Below are 15,309 nucleotides of genomic sequence, written 5' to 3' on the forward strand. Positions count from 1 at the left end.
TGACATACTGAACATTCTCATTCTAAATTTCAAAAAATATTGTGTTGATTTCTGACCTGACTGCCGTGGTTACAGCTCAACCACTCTGTTCTACTGCATGTCACCACTTTCTGCCACAACCAGCTGACGGTGGATCTGCAAGGAGTTCAACGCTCATTGGCATCACATCTGTGGCTTGGTTAACGTATCATTTCTCCAGCTTTTTATTGTATTGTTTTGAAGTAGATTATATTTATTTATTTGAATAGATATTTATTTAGTTTAATAGATATTTATTTAGTTAAATAGATTATATTTGTAAGTTTAATAAGTTATATTTTTTAGTTTAATAAGTTATATTTCTTAGTTTAATAAATTATATTTCTTAGTTTAATAAGATATATTTGTTAGTTTAATAAATTATATTTGTTAGTTAATAGATTATATTTGTTAGCACAGTAGATTATATTTACTAGTATTTAAGTCTCCCCCTCAGTGCCCCATTAGCACCCGTGCGCATATTTCACATCTTTTCGGAGTCGCTTATTTTTTAGACCCTCGGAGCCGAAACCTAAAGGGGTCAGCTAAGAAACTCCGGATCAAGAGGAGCCGCACAGTTTAAAGACAGAACATTTCCAAGGGAGATGGAGACAATTTGGGTAAGATCTGATTAAAGGACAACCTTTGGGGAAGGAAAGGGTGACGCGGGAGTGTAAGAGGGGGGTGAGAGAGCAAGGTGGTGTGTCAGATTGGGGCAGAGCAAGAGAACGCAAAAATGATGGGGATTTGCTGCACACTAAAAAAAACAATTAGTCATACTTTTACCGGTGCCCCTTAGTCTCAGGGAAGACCGGCATTTCGTCCAATGTATACAATATGATTGATGGAAAAGGGCACACGGATTTGAATAAAAAAAGATAATTTATTGTGCCACAGACTACAATGTTTCGGCTGCTGGCCTTTCTTTGCTGGCTTTAGTGGGTTTAGCCACTTTACCTGAGAAAGGCCAGCAGGCTGAAATGTTGTTGTCTATGGCAATGCAAGAGAAAACAGGTTGGGGGGGTGGGTTCTCGCAAGGTCGCCGACCCATGGGTGAGTGTCCCCGGTGGCAACTAGTCCTGGACCCCGGGAAAGCTGTCTGTGGCCCATACAAGCTGAGTAACATGTAGAAAGGACACATGTATGTTCAGAATGAGTTAGCATGGTATTTTGAGAGGCATCATAGCAGGTCAGTGCAAGTCAGTGCAGAGCACTGCAAGGTCAGTCAATATGAGGAAGGGTCCGATGGAGGATCCCAGAATATCTCTTAAAGCAGGGGTGCGCAAATCGAGGGGTGCGACATTTTCTTGGGGAGGAGGGAGGAGGGGCTCGGCGCTTACAGTGGCCCCTCGCTCTTCCCCACAGCATTTAAATTAAATGCCGGAAATCGCACGCAAGGCCTCTGTAAGTTCCCTTTCCTTGTCTCCGGCGGCTTCTGGAGACAGCAACGTGGCGTCACATGATGTGGCATTGCCATAGCAACGTGATATCACATGACGTCGTTATATCAGAACGTCGGAGACAAGGTGGGGAGGGTGGAGGGGGGAGCAGGGGAAAAAGGTTGCGCAACCCTGTCTTAAAGCATTGTCTTGCATACAGATCAGAGGCGAAGAATGGATATGGATATCCGATGTGAAGGAGGAAATAATACTGAGATCACTACCGCTAAGACCGATTCGATGGAAGAAGGTGAGTGATGAAATAGCCGTCACTGTGTAACTCTTCCAATTACCTGCAACTTCATGCAAAGAAATAGCAACGCTTGTTTTTAACGCATTAAGCGCCTAATGGGGAATTCAACTGCTGAGAGTTTAAGGGAGTTACTCACCAAACTCAGCGACGTTTCTGTGTCTCTGTGATAACTCCCCCAGGACATGCTTGAAAACCAGAGGTAACTCAATGTATTTTTGATAAATAGAAACATGACCTTCTGGGGAGGGGTATATAATGGGTACTGGGCCTGGTGAGGTGGGTATAACGGGTTCTGGGCCTGGTGAGGTGGGTATAACGAGTACTGGGCCTGGGGAGGGGCGTATAGCAGGGTACTGGGCTGTGGGAGGGTTGTATAACTGGGTACTGGGCCTTGGGAGGGTTGTATAACTGGGTACTGAGCCTGGGGAGGTGGGTATAACGGGTATTTGCCCTGTGGAGGGCGGTATAACGTGGTATTGGGGAGGGGGTATAAGTGGCACAGGAGCTCTTGCGATACAGAGTATCACTGTCCCTGGTTACAAACACTTCATGTCTTCTGCAGATCAGGACACGCACGAAGGTGGTGCCCTTTGTGCCACCAGACGACGAGGCGGGCTACGAGGCGGACGACGAGGCATACGATAAAACGGGCGTCAAGTGGTGCGAAGAGGTGGGCTACAAGGCGGCCGATGAGGCAGACGACGAAGCGGATGTCAAGTCTGGCGACGTGGTGGACGATGGCCTAGGAGAATATGAGAGGTGTGGACGGATCTGCTGCTTCACCTTTTTTAGGCGGAGGAGAAGACCCCGGGAGCAGGTAGCAGAATACGAGAGGTGCGGACAGATCTGCTGCTTCACCTTTTTTAGGCGGAGCAGCAGACCCCGGGAGCAGGTAGCAGAGGAGCCAGGGCGTAGATCCAGGGGTATTCTAGGGGCCCTGAGAAGTTGGTTTGACCGCAGGACAGGCAGATAAGATCAGGAAGGCTGCGGGAGGGGCAGGTACTAGAGGGAGATTGGGATATTGGGCGTGAGAGGGTGAGAGAGAACAAGGAGCAGGACCGAAGCACGGGTTTCATGCGCCCGAGGCAAAACTTAAAATTTGTGCCCCAGTTGTATAAAAAATAATAAGATAAATAAAATAATAAAATAAACAGTGGCGTAGCTATCGGGGCTGCAGGGGGTGCGACCGCACCCCAGCGCGACGCAAAATAAAAATAAAAGGGCGCCAAAATACTGGATAAAAAAAAGAATAATAATTTTTAAAAAAAGATAAATAAATTAGAAATAATAAGAGGAAAAAATAATAATGATTATTAATGCGCCCCTAGGACCTCTGCGCGCTAGGCGACCGCCTAATGGCCGGCCGGCCCTGCGAGGTATGCGGGAGGAAAAGGGGTGAATGGGATAGATATGCAGGGGGATGGGGGAGCAGGTGAGTTATACACAGGGGCACAAGGGCCCCATCACCCGCATCTCTATATACTGAGTGTGCCCCTGTGTATAACAACGCTGATCTGTGCTGTTCCATCTGATCTCACTGCGCAGTGATCCAGGGACCATCCGATCGCCATTTAATGGGGTCAGGAAGGAATTTTTTTCCCCCATTGCACAGCAGGGGTTATGTTTCGCCTTCCTCTGGATCACAGCAACAAACTGCCCTTTGTGCATGAATTATCAGTGAGATCTTTATACACCCTGCATTGGTCTTCACTCCTTTGTTGCCGGAGGGGCCTGCAGTGCATTGCTCTGCGTGTTACTATATCGCTCTGCAATGTGCTGCAGGCCCCTACCAGCAAAGAGATTAATTATTTAAATAAAATACTCTCTTTAATCCAACCTATGTGTAGTGTCTTTTCTATCCGTTGTATCTATTGCTAACAGCTCAGTGATTCTTCCCCAGGTCGCTGCACTAGTGTCACACTGCCAAGCCGGGTGTGAGGGAGATTTATAGGGTCACATATATACTTCTGCCAAAACACGAGTGCAAACAGGGAGCCCCTCTGATCTCATATCTTTTATAACACAAAACGGTATCTAAAAAGGTAAAAAGAACATACATGGGATTCTGCTACAAATATCTCTCTAATTACAAACCAATTAGCAAATCATTCAGATTAGAGTCGAGCGAAAAGAAAGGGTTAAGTATCTCATGTACAGTATATGCAGTGCAGGCTGTTCTGCGCATTACATGCAGGGGGCAAAGGTTAGGAGATATAAGTAATGCTGATCTCAGAGCTGACCGGCTGACCTGCTCTACCGGCTGATCTGCTCTACTGGCTGACCGGCTGACCTGCTCTTCTGGCTGACCGGCTGACCTGCTCTACCGGCTGACCGGCTCTACCGGCTGACCGGCTTCCCTTCTTCCAGCTAACTGACCTGAATTGTGGCCCCTGTATCTCCCAATTAAACGTTTTATTGGCGTATTCTTGTTTGACTCGTTCTATACAGACATTTTCTATACATTCATTGTGGGATTTGATAACATCTGTAAGATCTCTCAGAACATCACATTCTGTACGTTTGTGCTGAATATTTTTCCATTCTCAATTTACTTAGGGGCCTATGCAGAGAGCAGCGCTGGAAATAATTGGAATTGGTAATAAATTGTACCTGTAATGGCGTGATTTTATCTCCATATGCAGAAAGGTCAGAAAACTGCATTTAAAATCATGCTTGATTATGGAGAGTTTCAACCGGCGAGATGCGCGCTGGTGAAACATGTTTGAAAAAAAGCGCGTTTTTTTTTTTTTTTTTTTCACTCTCGCCGGTGAGCTCCAGTTTCCTGCCAACTTTTGTTGGCGGAGCTAATTGTAGAATTTCTGTCCATTTTAATGGCGCGAACAGCCGCTAGATGGCGATCGTGCCTTTCTGCATACGGCCCTTTTCAAAACTGGCGAGATTTTGGTTCTCGCCAGCCGTGCGGCGAGTTCTACTAAAAAAAAAAAAAATGGCGCTTTTTACTCAACTCGCCATTTCCAACCTTATTATAGCCATATAACGCTAAAAAACGCCGAAATTTCCGTTCGCGCTGCTCTCTGCATAGGCCCCTTAATATTAGTTTTTGGCTTCAATTATTTATATCGAGCCCAAAATACCTTTATACAGAATGCTGTTCCCTTTATCCCACAAATGCTGCTTCATTAAAGCCCAGGGGTGGCACTTTGTGCATTCTCAAACTTTTAGGCAACATCCCTAATTTCCAAAAGTTGGATAAAATCTGTGCATATTTAAATGGTTAATTTTTCCATTTTTCCATTGTGACAAAATATCAATTTTCTCACTCAGACTACAAAATCCCTCCCCAAATATATCCGTTTCACATAAAAGTGTGTGCGCGTCTTCTTCCGCCTAACTGGCACGTCGTCCTTACGGGCGCCACTCCTTGTAACTCCACGCTGCCCTCCAGTGGCAAAAGAAATAAGATACATTTACTGTACTCGTCTGGCAGCTGCTCCCGTATAAGGTGGGTAACTCTGTATTAGGGGTCTTGGTTAGAGTATATTTTATACTTATGTCGGATAGATGAGGAATTAATATTCCTAACGGGTTATTGTGAGAGGCCTTAGATCTTATCCTATATGCACGCAGCCCTCGCCTCTCTGACCTTGAACACGTACTTCAATCTGATTTTTTGAGACGTGAAACTGGATTTCCCAAAACAAACTGATTTTAAACACTGACAAGACTGTAACAATGGTATTTGGGACCAGAGCTAAATTGCTAAAGCTGCCAATGACAGAGCTTCAGATAAAAACCAGCTCTAATACCATCCTAGCCCCTGTTACTTGTTTGAAATAACTGGGCATATAGTTCAACTCCCATTTAACATTTGGGTTGCACATTGATACCCTGACATCCAAATCCTATGCCAAACTAGGTGTACTTTACAGGAACAAATCCTCCCTAAGGCCCTCATGCAGTAATCGCCTACAGCGATTCAGTAAGCCCAGAGAAGCTGGCGATTAGAGCAAAAATAACCGTTTTTTTTTTTTTGCCGGAAAATAAATAAATAAATAAAATCTGCAGACGCGCGGTGATAAGCCACTTTTCGGCACTGATCGCCAGTTTTTCAAACACGCTCAATTCTATAAGCTCTGATCAGCTTATTGCGGCTGATTGCCACTTTAAAATTGCTGTTTCTTCTCCAAATTGTCCCGCCACAAAAGTTGGCAAGAAGGTGGGGTGAAGCTGCGATGAAAAAAACATGCATGTGTCCCGGAGCGGATATCCATTAATATCAGCACCAGAAACCCCCGGCATGAATCCGATGCATAAAAAATGCATTTACAGGCAACTTCATTACCGCCAAGGCAATGAAGGGGTTATACACCCGTGCCAGGCTTATTGTGGGTAGCGGGGGTGGGAGAAGGTGGCATTTGGCCCTGGGTGGGTGTTTAGGCCTTGCCAGGGGGTTGGGGGATGACTTAACCTCTTCTTTAACTTAGCGGTTAATACCGCTAAGGTAATGAAGGGGTTAACCCCTCCCACTACCCCCCCACCCAGTAGGCCTAAACACCCATCCTTGGGGCCAATAGCCCGTTCACCCACCCCCGCTACCCACAATAAACACAAATACACATAACAGCCCCACTGGCCACCTCCTAGGTCCCTAATAAACCATTACAATATTCATAAAACCATTATTTTGTTTACACCCAGGATTATTACATGGGATTAGGGCTATGTTATTCAGTGAGGGGTTGTATGTTTGTATTCGTAGGGACAGGCAAGGCCGGAGCCAGATGGGGTTCTCCTGCCTCTTTCCTCCCTGTCTCCTGACCCTTCCTGTAGCCGGACAAAGAAGAAGAAGCAGGCACACGGTCTTACTCAAAGGAGGTTTAATATGCCATAAAGTCCAACGTTTCGGCAGTCAAATACTGCCTTTCTCAAGGTGAAGGCTACCAAACACAAGAAAACAGTCACAATATATACCACCCCCCCTGATACTCACCCCTCCCCATTCTGCCACATAACCAGGATGCTGACGCCCACCTGATGACGCCAGAGCTACCATATGGCGCCCCCTAGTGACGTCAGACGTCTAGGTCTAAATCCCTGGCAATACAGCATAGAGCTGTCTTGGAGGACTGCAGCCACAGCCACACATGGGGGAGTGTTCAGTCTGGGGAGAGGTGTGGCTGTGGCTGCAGTCCTCCAAGGCAGCTCTATGCTGTATTGCCAGGGATTTAGACCTAGACGTCTGACGTCACTAGGGGGCGCCATATGGTAGCTCTGATGTCATCAGGTGGGCGTCAACATCCTGGTTATGTGGCAGAGTGGGGTGAAATAGGACCGGTATCTGTTAGACTTCCATCGCCCTATCTTTTGTATCGCAGCTACTGACAGCCCCGCGCGTGATGCTTCCGTTGCCGCCCCAATCCGGAACGAATGTGTCCCGTATTGTGCCTCGTCGAGGCCCTGGTGTCTTAGGCACATGCGGAAAACCCGCAGGTACTGGAATCTAGATAACGGTACCCCGTCCGCGTGAAGGAGCAGGGGGCCCTGACCGTCTGGCCTGCATGCCAAGTATTCCCTGAGCGTGCTCACTGGGCAAAATTTGGTCCCTGGTAGCCTAGCAAAGATATCCACGCTCCCCTCCCCCGCTGGTCTGTTTTTGACCTTTTCACGTGTAGTTTGACCCACCCTTCCCCTAAGACTATGTCCTCAAACTGCATCCCTCCCTCGCCTTTGCGCGACGCGCACACCAGTTCCCCGGCTCGCAGTGCTGCGAAGAAAGCCAATGCAAACGTCAGCCGGAAAAGTTTCGCCTCGAACCCCGATAGGCACACTCTGTCTGCGGCCTGCATTAAACCCTCTAATATCGCTGGTGTCACTGGCCTTCTGCTGTCATTTGCCGCCGTCCCCTTCGTTAACCACGCTAGGACCCTTTTGATGATAAATGCCTTCGTTGGGTCCCCCTTGCCCTCTAGCTGCAAAAAGAAGGAGACTCCTGTCACTTTTTTCCCTATGGATCCTCCCGATAAACCCCTTGCCCTTAAGTTTAGGACAAATGATAGCAAGGTCCCGACTCCCAATACGTCGAGACCCAATTCCCCTGCCAGACTTTGATAATCGCGCCACGCTGCCGAATAGGCCCGCCACGTACCCGGAGCCAGCGATGATCGTACCAACGAGGTCACTGGGTCGTCGCCAGCACCCAAAGGTCTGCAGGGCATGGACTGCCGATTAGGTCCGCCCCGGGGGCCAGTCTCCGAAACAGCGCCATCTGTAACCGGGATAAGGCATCAGCAATGTTATTCACCACCCCCGGGACATGTCGAGCCTTGAACGCTATGTTCAATTGCAAGCATGCCAGTACGAAACAGCGCAGAAGGGACAGCACCGGCGGGGAGCGTGAGCCGAAATTTTTCACGGCTTCCACTACACCCATGTTGTCTGTCCAAAAAATTACTTGCTTATTCGCGAATAAGTGACCCCACAGGCGCACTGCGACGAGCAAGGGAAATAGTTCCAAGAACGCCAAGTTCTTAATGAGCGGCATCCCCCGCCAGTGGGGAGGCCACCGCTCCGCGCACCATGCCCCACCGAAGTAGGCCCCAAAACCGACTGACCCTGAGGCGTCTGTAAACAACTGCAACTCTGTGTTGTTGGATGGGGGACCTCGCCACAAGGTTCTGCCGTTATAATCCTTTAAAAAACGCAGCCACACCGTCAAGTCCTTTCGGATTTCGGCGGTGATGCGGATGAAGTGGTTGGGTCGTCTCACCCCGACCGTTGCTGCGGAGAGGCGCCTGGCGAAAACCCTCCCAGCCGGCATTACGCGCGCAGCAAATACTAAGTGGCCTAGCAGCGCCTGGAAGTGCCTCAATGATGTTTTCTTGAGAGCTATGAATTCGCGGAGAAGCCTGCTTAGGGCGACCAGCTTCTCCGGAGGGAGCCTGTACTCCATCGCCTCAGAGTCGATTTCTATGCCCAAAAAGGTAAGAGTGGTTGTTGGCCGCACCGTCTTCTCGTCGGCCAAAGGAACGCCGAACTCACGCGCCAGGGCTGAAAATTCGAACAGCCACCTAGCGCATAAGTCCGAAACCCTGGGGCCAACAAAAAGGAAGTCGTCCAAGTAGTGCATGACCCCCGCTGCCTGCACCCTCTTCCGGGCCACCCATTCTAGGAAGGTGCTAAATGTCTCGAAATAAAAACAAGAAAGCGCCCCTCCCATTGGTAAGCATAAGTCTATGTAGTACTGACCTTCGAGCATGCAGCCTAGCAAATGAAAGCACTCGGGGTGGACTGGCAAGTGTCTGAAGGCCGATTTGATGTCAGCTTTTGACATTAGAGCCCCTTCTCCCATCCTTTCCACCAGCGCTGCGGCTTGATCGAAGTTCGCGTAAGACACCGAACTCAACTCCCTGTCAATGCCGTCGTTTACCGACGACCCCTCGGGGTAGGATAGGTGTTGTATCAACCTATACTCCCCAGCCTCTTTTTTTGGGGACCACTCCCAATGGGGAAATCCTGAGATTAGGCAAGGGAGGGGACTCGAAGGGGCCAGCCATCCTTCCCAATTGGACTTCCTTCCAGACCTTTTCCCTAGCTACGTCACCGTGTGTCCTGACCGATTTCAAGTTCCGACTAAACTCAGATCCCGCTTGATATTCAAACGGGATCCTAAACCCCTCCTTAAACCCAGCTAAGAGTAGCTGGGCTGCTTCCCTATTGGGATACCTTGCTAGCCACGGTGCCAAATTGGCGACGATTATTGGTGTCGCTGCCCTCGCGTCCAAACGTCCGCCCTGCGCCCCTCCCCCTGCGACCGCCCTTCTTAAAACACTTTGCCTGGGCGTGGCGGCCGCCGCAAAAGGAGCAGATGTGTTGGAAACGGCAGTTGTCGTACGTGCAGTTGGACTGGTTAAACGGCCAACAGACGCCCGAGTTGGTGTGCAGCGACTGGCTAGTCCCTGGTACGTTATTCCGCCATGCCCCCCTACCTCCGGTGCCGCACCCTCGAAAGGAATCTGCCCCGCCCCCAGACACAAACTGCAGATACAGGTTGACATCCTTGACGTTCCATGGTATCACCACCTCTTGGGCCTTCATTGATTGCCTAAAGCACCGGTCATATGTCCACCAACCCGTTCCCCCGTAAGTGTGGTGTGCTTCCTCGATCATGTCGTGATACGTAAAGAGCGATGCGCACGCCTGGGGATCCTTCTCCCCAATTACTCCAGCCAGGATAACAAATGCCTTCGACCAATTGCGAAAGGTGTGTGGGAAAAGCCTCTTTTCCACATCCACCTTCTTCGCTTCCCCCGTCTTTGAGGACGCGGCCAACGCCTCCCTGTAGCCTGGTAGCAGAGATAATATATCTACGTACTCCCCGGCCCATATCTTGTCCTTCACCTCTTTCAGCAAGTGCAAGCCCACTGAGCTAGGTCTGGATGTATAAGAGACCTTATATGCCGCATCGGGCATCCTCTTATCCTTGGCTAGCTCCTCTGAGGCGGGTGCCGCCTGAGGGAGGGGGAGCGTGGAGGATGGTGATTCCACTTGCCCGGCCTGCCCACCAGCCCCTAGAGGTGTGTTGTTAACCGCCTGCGGGCGGGAACAGCGGCCACTGCCGCTGCTGGAACTACAGGTGTCGCTACCGCTGGCGCCGCCCCCAATGCTGGCGCTACGACTGTCGCTATAGCTGGAGCTATCGCCGCTGCTGATGCGATTAGCGTTGCTAGAACTGGCGCTGCGCTTATCGCTGGTGTCACTACTGCTGGTGACTCTGCCGGTGCATGAGCATCAACAGCTGCCTCTGGAACCAGCCTTCTTCCTTGCTTCGCGCGTCAGCCTGCAGTTGTATGATTTTGTCTACGAAGTACATTCTGATTGATGCGCTAAGTGTCGCGGGAGCGTGATTTCAATTTGCGTGATTTAACTATGTGTTCCGTCTACTGGGTTTTTCTGTGAGTATGGGAAGTATCGAGGGTCGACGGAGGCGGATCCGATCCGGATGAAAACTGAATTGCTACTCGCACGAGGTACCGAAACTGACTGAAAGAAACATGAATTGATATGTTATCATCGATACATGGGACCTTCTGCTAACCGAAGAAGGGGCGTTAGGCCTGCTATTTGCAACCGCCCCTTTACCCCCTTCCCGCATGCATATTTGCTATACCAGCATATTTTCCTGATCGTGCCCAGTCAGGGAGTGGGATTACCCGCACCATCCCTGGCCATGCGCTGAACAGGAAGTGGGATTACCCACACCAAACCAGAGGCATGCGGCCCTGTGCTGAACAGGGAGTGGGGGGTTACCCGTCCATAGCAGGGCCATGTGCTGAACAGGAAGTGGGGTTACCCATACAATAGCAGGGCCGTGTGTTAAACAGGAACTGGGATTACCCATACAACCGCAGGGCCGTATATTAAACAGGAACTGGGATTACCCATACAATAGCGGGAGCCAAGTGCTGAACAGGAAGAGGGATTACCCATATGATAGAGGGAGCCAAGTGCTGAACAGGAAGAGGGATTACCCATACGATAGAGGGAGCCAAGTGCTGAACAGGAAGAGGGATTACCCATGCCCTACCATGGCCTGCGCTGAACAGGAAGTGAGATTAACCCCTACACGCGTTATACCTCTGCCTGCAGCATAACGCACCGTATACCCCACGTCGTCCTGAATGTAGCATGTAACGCTGGACCAATACAGCACATGACCCCCAAAGGCAGTATATACACACACCATATGCTCCACGCAATGGCCCGAAGCCAAGCATGCAGCATATACACCATATAATCCAAACCCGTCATGTAACCGCGCATGTGGTCTATAAACATTATATTCAGAACCCAGCACGTAACCATGATTGCAGTGTATACCATATAATCCAAATACAGCACGCCACCACCACTGCGGTACCGTATACACCCCTGTAACCCAAATACCGCACATTATAACACTGACTGTAGCATATATACCCGTTATAATCCAATACGGCGCGTAACCTTGAATGCAGTATATCCACTATACCTGCCATGTAACCCACTTAAAGCACATTATAACACTGAATGCAGCATATATACACCTTATACTCCACATGCCGCACGTAACCGTGAATGCAGTATATACTCTATAAACGACTTTATAACCCTGAATGCAGCATATATACACTTTATAATCCACATACAGCACTTACCCTGAATGCGGTATATACACTATGTACGCCATGTAACCCAATTACAGCACATTACAACACTGAATGCAGCATAAATACATAGGGTGACCAGATTTCGAAAATGAAAAACCAGGACACCTTAAAAAATAATTTATTAAACAAATGACATCACGTGACACCCCCCGTTGCCATGACAACAAGACACTCTGATGCCCCTGCAGTGTTAGTGTGTATAGAGGTGGGGGCTTTGCTTGGGCCCTTCAACTCTTACAGCCAGGGCATTATTGGCCAGGAATGCCCAGTTCGGAGGGGATTACTACTTCAAAATGTATTTGATTCGTAACAACATCAAAAAACTCTAATACCAATAACTAACAACCACAGACAATGATAATCTAAACCATCAAATAAAATGTCTACGGCCCTTGTTCAAGCATGTTTGCGGTACTTACCAGATAAATCAGTGCCTGCAATCCACGACTGTATCCGCCTCTCCGAGCGTCTGAAAGCAATCCAGCGTTCCTGGTGTGTGGCTGAAGAGGTGAGGGACTCCCTCCTCTCAAACGGAAAAGAAGAGCAAAAAATAGAGTTGGAACATACCTATCATACAGGGATGAGAGAGAGAGACAGAGAATGAGAGAGAGACAGAGAATGAGAGAGAGACAGAGAATGAGAGAGAGACAGAGAGAGGGACATAGGGAGAGAGAGACACAGAGAGAGAGAGAGAGACAAAAGTAATGTACTGTATAACCATTATACCGTACCCCCTAGTATTCGTGTAATCATTGTCCCACACCCCCTATAACTCACGCTTTGGCAATACTGAAATGTTCTTTTGTCATGCCAATAAAGCTGATTTGATTTGAGAGACAGAGACACAGAGACACACACAGAGACACAGAGAGAGACAGAGATACAGAGAGAGAGAGAGAGAGAGACACACAGAGAGAGACAGAGACACACAGAGAGAGACAGAGACACAGAGAGAGAGAGAGAGACACGGGCCTATTTAGTAAGCGTTGATAAGGCTGCGTCTATAGTATTTCAGACGGAGGGAAGGCACACACGCTGCAATACACTTGCTGAAGTCTGAGCTTTTTATGGCTTTGCAGGGTATGCAGCGGGTGCGATTGGGGGCGTGGCAATGAATATTTGGAGGCGTGGCAATAACGTTCCGGCGCGGACGTCACTTCCCTACCTCACATCCCGATCCACCGGCATTTTTTCAGATGCAGCATCTGAAGCACTGTGCAGAAAAGAAGAAAAATGCACACAATGCGCACCAGAGATTAAAATATAGTAAATTATTTATTAATAAAACAAGAAATAACCGTGGGGGATCCAACCCCACCTCAGTACATATGCGTCACAGATCCGGGTTCGGTTACAGAGTGACCTGACGTGTCACGACAGGTCACTCTGCGCGTATTCTGACAGGCTGAGACGGCGTTTGCAGGTAGGAATTTATATATACACTATATCTTCATCTCCTTCATAGTAATGACATTAAAACACATTTATTCACAGAATTAAGTAGTCACTGTGTGGGATTAGTTTAAGATTTATTTATTAGATAATTTATCACTATGTAACACACTTTAAATCACAAATAAATAGGTATCACATTATTGCAATGTATTCAGTTGTAAGATATTAATGTTATTTGTAACACACAGTAGATTAGAAACATCACAATAATTAAGTATTAAATGTAATATTTATTGATCCCTGTAGCACTATTACAATTTGTTGGCATGGTAATCTATAACAGGGGAGCGCAAACTTCTGAAGCTGCGTCCCCCTGCCTGGCCTCCCCCGGTCTTGCGCCCCCTCTCCTACCTGCCAGCACACTCCGGGGTCGAGTGACGTCACATGACCGCGGTGTCATTTGATGCCGCGTTGCCATGGAGACGTGTCTGAATCCCGGTCAGTGTTACTGTTGCAGAGGCCTCACGTGATCCCCGGCATTTCATTTAAATGCCTTGGGGAGGAGCGCGGGACCTCTGCACCCGCCCCCGCGCCCCCCCAGACAAATCTCCCGCCCCCCAGTTCACGCACCGCTAACCTATAACATTATGTGTGTGTATATGTGTGTGTAAATATATATATACACATATACACACACATATATATATGTATATATATATATTTATATATACATATATATATATCTTCTCTCCGAAGAAGACCGTTTTATATGTATGTATGTATGTGTGTGTGTGTATATATATATATATGTATGTGTGTGTATATATATATATATATATATATATATATACACATACGTATGTGTGTATATATATATATATATATGTGTGTGTGTGTCATACAAGAATCTATTACTGTATTATCTAAAATCAGTAACACATGTGATCTATTATGCCATTACCAATTGGACTGTAGGACTATAAAACCATTACGAGTGAGTTGTAGCATTAGCCCCTGATGAAATCGGCCGTGTGCTGAAGAAACGCGTAGGTACTTTCTTCTCGTTATTGCCACACTATCCGTCTTGACGCCGGAAGGGAAGTTGGTACGCAGCCAAGACGAGACACCGGAATTACAGAGTGGAATCACAACTGCATACTACAGATTGCCGGAGGACCACACTGCGAGGGGCGCAGCCTATCGAGTTTCCCGGTCATCGTCCAAAGTCTGGAGCTGCGGATTGACCACCGGATTACCACGGAGCCCGAGCTTGTCTCATACAATGCTTTTACCAAACGGGCGTTTGTGAGTTTGTTATTTTTATCTTGTCCAGGAAATGAAATTGTTAAACCAAATTTACACATGGAGCGGGCGCTTTCTCTTCTTTTTGTTTTGTTTAGATATCTATCGAGGAGGTGGTTGTTTCCCCGAAGAGAGCTGCCAGGGCTCCAGAGGACGCCCGAATTGGATCCTTTTATGATTGAGTTATAACATAGCTATTAGAGCTAGTTTTCTGGACTTTTATTGTGTTTAGGCATAGTGTTTATTATTATTTTATTACAGCTACTTTTTAGTAATTGCACTGTTATTAATTCTGGCCACTATTTCTCACTGCCATTATAATCTCTCTCTAGCGACAACCAGATTGCTATATCAGCTATATTATTTATTGGTTATACCAGGGGAGCACAAACTTTTGCAGCTCGCCCCCCTGCCTTCCCTCTGTTGGTGCTCGCGCCCCCCCCCCCCCCCTTACCTTGATGCGGCGTTACGTGACCTGCAGCGGCATTTGACGAGGGTGACGTCACATGACCCCGCGGCGTAATTTAACACCGCGTTGCCATGGACACGAGTGACGCCGGCAGAGTCAAGGTAAGTAATAGCATTGCAGAGGCCTCACGTGATCCCCCGGCATTTAATTTTAATGCCTCGAGGAAGTGCGCGGGGCCTCTGCAACCGCCCGCGCCAACCCCCCCCCCCCCCGAAAATTCTCCCCCCCCCCACTTTGCGCACCTCTGGGTTATACCATATATATATA

This window comes from Ascaphus truei, unplaced genomic scaffold (assembly GCF_040206685.1).
Source record: "Ascaphus truei isolate aAscTru1 unplaced genomic scaffold, aAscTru1.hap1 HAP1_SCAFFOLD_424, whole genome shotgun sequence".
Taxonomy (NCBI): Eukaryota; Metazoa; Chordata; class Amphibia; order Anura; family Ascaphidae; genus Ascaphus; species Ascaphus truei.